At 44.0% G+C, this 4,555-nt stretch overlaps 1 pseudogene; it reads right to left on the reverse strand.

The window, feature by feature from the left end:
* Positions 1 to 220: 220 nt before the first annotated feature.
* Positions 221 to 1,819, reverse strand: LOC119540129 (annotated as a pseudogene).
* Between the last annotated feature and the right edge of the window lie 2,736 nt (positions 1,820 to 4,555).

Genomic DNA, 4,555 nt, shown 5'->3' on the forward strand with positions numbered 1-4,555 from the left:
AATGATCCAAGATTTTTGCCCAAAAATCTTCTTGGATAAAATCCAAAAAATACTATTGCAATAGTTTCTCTTGAAGAAAAAAAACATTATTCTAAATGTGAACAGGTTCACTCAACTCTTCTGTTGTTGTAGAAAACTTCAGAGTAGGTAAGTTGCTCTGTATTCTTCACTGCATGCACTCACCACAGGGTAGGGGAAGAGCTGCCTTCTTGTGCCAGCATCACCTGGGGGATGAAAAGAAATGTTCCACATAGCTAAAGAGGGCATCCCAGAGCTTTCAGACATAGGCAAGGAAAACCACAAGGAATAAAATTCTGAACATCCTGTTGCAAGTCTTCATGAGGGGAACCACGCAGTTGGCCACCATGGGCACAAAGACCAAAAGGACTGCCATGACCGCCAGAAGGATGTTGATGAGTTTGCCCAGAAGGTTCTGGGCAGTGGCATTCTTCAGCCCTTCCAGCTGCACCACCTGCTGCTACTGCTGCTGCTGCTGTAGTTCCTTCTTGGGGATATAGGTTTGGCATGCCTTCATGGCCTCCTGGATGTCCTGGGCCTGTTGATAGGACTGACATGCATTTTTCTCTTCCATGTTGGTCAATTCTTGCTTCAAGTTCAAGATTTCATTATGGTGGAGCTCTGTTAAGTCATTTAGTTGTTCTTTTAATTGTTCACACCTATATCGCTCCTCCTGTAAGGTCTGAATAATTAAGGAATAGTCCCTCTGATAATGTTCCTTGAGGGTCTCAAAGGATTCCTCTAGTCTGGCCTGGGTTTCCCAGATCTCCTGGATCTCATGTAGTAGTGTATCAAATCCTGAGGTCCAGGGTGTTTATTTTGGAACTGGATGCTCTTACAGCAATGCCCCCAGTCATGCTGTTGGCTCCCACTGAGCCTGATGTGGCACTAGAACAATCTTCCTCACTACCATAGTTCGGACTCGACTGAAAGTTTGAAATCACCCCTAACGTTTTCCCCCATCCTCCACTTGCCCTTCCACTAAAGAGTCCGTCAGATTAGCGATGTGCAATGCCAAATTTCTACTGAATCAATGAGGTGATTTCTCTGGGCTTTGAGACCACAGCCCGGGCTGCATATGGACTGGGAGAAACTGGACAGTTCATCATTGACACTGTCCACCACACCATCACTTTTGCTCCCACATCCTTCAGACCTTGGTGCATGTCCCTGAAGAAGACAATCTTTGGCTGCCCTGGGATCCCATTCTGTTCTACCTCCCGGAGCTTCCGGTGGTAGTGCTCAAGCTTCTTTTGTAGCTGGAGGCTGGTTTGGGAGGATTTCTGGTTCTTCTTCTCAAAGACCTGCTTGAGGCAGGCTGCCTGCTGCTTGTCTGCACTGTTGGCAAATTTCAAGTACTCTGCAACGTTGTCGTCCTGAACTGTTTAAGGACGTCCTGATCTGTTCTGTGAGCTTCAGGATCTTCTGCTGCAGATGAGCAATAGCAGCTGTTGTACGCTGAGGGTCTGTTGTTCCATCCACAGAGTCTGTATGGATGCTACCATTGGTGCTAGAAGCCACTGCACTGCAAGTATGGGCAAGGCTGCTTACTTCCAATCTCTCAATCCGCTCTGCAGTTGCCTCCTCTCCTGTTAGACATGCAGCAGCAGCAAGAGCTATTTCTATCACAGCTGAGCTGGTAGGAGCATCTGTCATGGATGAAGACCTGGGCCAGCCTGACTGCATAACAGCTCTCATCTTGGCCAGATCTCTTGTTGATTTGGGGACTTTCCTTTGGAGCTTCTGGCTTGCCCCAACTACTATGCAAGTTCATCCCTCTCTTCATCTTGAGTGGCACTCAGATCTGCTTCAGAACTCAATTCAGAGCTGCGGGGTGAGTGGAGAAACTGTTAATCTCAGCACACGCTTTCCGGGTCTCCAAATCCATTTCAGGTTCTGGCTCTGCCTGAATTTGCTGCACCCTGTGTGGAGACACTGATGACCTCTTGCACTGGTGCTGGAAGAGATGCTTCAGGCCTTGGACAATCACATTAATGTTCTCCAAAGCATTGTGGGTCATCTTAGACAACTTTTGTTTGGATTCTGTCTCCTTTCTGGCCTCTGCATCTTGGGGTTTGCCCGAAGTCTCCATCAGGAAACTTAATATGCTTATTTGCAAATTCAAAATGATTCAGTATTCCAACACTGTTAAATTAGGTAGGCATTTGCTTCACTTCAATGGTGACTACACATGCAGCTGTGAGACACAGGTTTCACGCCTTCACCACTCTTCCACAAGTACTTCTAAGGTGTACAGGAATCCTTGTGGGAGAAACTCCTCAAAATCCCAGCAATAGCTTTCCTTTCATTGCATAGATAAGGATGAACAGTTGTAAGCCAAAACGTTTCCCAGAAAGTTGTTAAAAAGGACACAGAAATAGAAGATCCACATGAAAAGGAATCCAGTTTGGGAGGATGAACACTGTGTTGTCTCAATCTTGTCATTGAGAACAGCTGTTCATGAAGTGTCAGCACCTGAAAAAAAGGTTACTCTCTCCAGAGTAACACCAGTGGGGAGGAGAGGAGCAGGCGGCCTCTCCTTCAGAGCTGTCGCTGGAGCTCAAGCACCGGCTCCTGCCACTGCGGCCGAAACACCCAGTCCATGCCCCCAGCCACCCTCTCCCGACCCCGACCCTCCACTCGCGGCGCCTCAGCCTCCGCCACCACCGCCTCAGCCCTGCGCGGGAGCGCGAACCCACGCGAAGGCAGAGAGCACGTGCGCATTCGCTGCCGCGCATAACCGCCGCCCGACTTCCAAATTCTTGAAGAACATCTCACTGTAGTCCTTATGTATTTCCTGTAGTTACTGGGCTGATTTGCTATGCTATTGTTCCTCTAAGGGGAATACTGATAATTTTTTCAAGCTAAGTTTTAGCTGCATAATCTCATTTAGTGCTCCTTACACTCCTGGAAAGAAATACTTGTTTCCAGTTCACCAATGAGAAACCTGAGGTTAAGTGCTGAAGACAGCACAATTACATAGTACAGTACAGGTATCTAATCTAGGTCTCTCTGTTTGGAACCAGTGTTCTTTCTATTATACCACTACCTCCCCCTTTTAAATAAAATGTTTAATATGTAGTAATATGTTTTTTTAAAAAGTCAGAGGAATTCTAAATTATATGGACTATCATAGGAAACATAAACTATACCTAATGACAAGGCACAATGGTAGTGTAAAGGAATGAATACAGGCTTTGGAGTCATAAACACATGAAATAGAATCACACCACCGTCATTTGGGGTGGAGATGGGGGTGGAACAGGGAGAACAATGGAAAACATGTTTGTTAACAGCTTACGTCCTGATCCTTCGTTTAATAAAAGGCATAATTCCCATGGAGTTGATATGAACATTAATTAAGTGCCTAGCATGGGGCCTTGCAAAAATGAAGATGCTCAACAAATATAGGAAAGATCTCCTTCCCTCAAGTTCACAACATTAAATAGCATATCCATCTATTATCCTTGGCAAGATCATTAAGGATCCATCAGGTGCAAATACACCAATCAATGTTTATCTTCTGATTGAAAATGGGAGGGAAGTATTTATTATCTCCTATTGGTGTTTTATATAATGCACTTTGTTGATTATAATGCACATTTTCAATCAACTTTTTATTGTAGAACAGTTTTAGATATGCATAAAAATTATACAACAATAGTACAGAGTTCCCATCTATCTCACATTCAGTTTCCCCTCTAGTGTGGACATTTGTTATAATGAATGAACCAATGTTGATACATTCTTTTAACGAAAGTCCATACTCTATTCAAATTTTCTTAGTCTTATGTCTTTCTTCTCAAGATCCCATCCAGGATGTAGCATTACATTTAGTCATCATGTCTCCTTACGTTCCTCTTGGCTCTGACAGTTCTCAGAATTTCCTTATTTTTGATGACTTTGGCAGTTTTGAGAGTACTGGTGAGGTGTTTTCTAGAAAGTCCCTCAACAAGGATTTGTCTGATGTTTTTCTCATGATTTGACTGGAGTTATTGGTTTGGGGGAAGACCACAGAGATAAAGTGCTATTTTCATCATACTGTGGTAGTCTGGAGCCATATGTATCCCAGAAAAGCATATCCTTAAAGCTAATCCATTCCTGTGGCTGGGACCTATTGTAAGTAGGACTTTTTGACAAAGCTACTTAGTTAAGGTGTGACCACTTCATTCAGGATGGGTCTTAATCCTCTTACTTGGGTCCTTTATAAATGGAATGAATATAGAGAGAGAAGGAGAAAGCCACAAACGTAAGAAGCTGAAATCAATGAAAACTGGAAGAGAAGTGAAAGTCCAGCAAATGCTGCCATATGCCTTGCCATGTGTCAGAAGTGCCAAGGACTGCTGGCAGCTAGTCTTCAGGAAGAAAGCACTGCCTTAATGATGCCTAGATTTGGACATGCTTATGACCTCAAACTATAAGCTACTTAATTCCAATTGTTTAAAGCCAACCCATTTCACGGTATCTGTTATTAGCAACCTAGGAAACTAAAACAAATTTTGGTACCAGGAGAGTGGGGTGCTGTTATTGCAAATAC

This window comes from Choloepus didactylus, chromosome 7, assembly GCF_015220235.1.
Source record: "Choloepus didactylus isolate mChoDid1 chromosome 7, mChoDid1.pri, whole genome shotgun sequence".
NCBI lineage: Eukaryota > Metazoa > Chordata > Mammalia > Pilosa > Megalonychidae > Choloepus > Choloepus didactylus.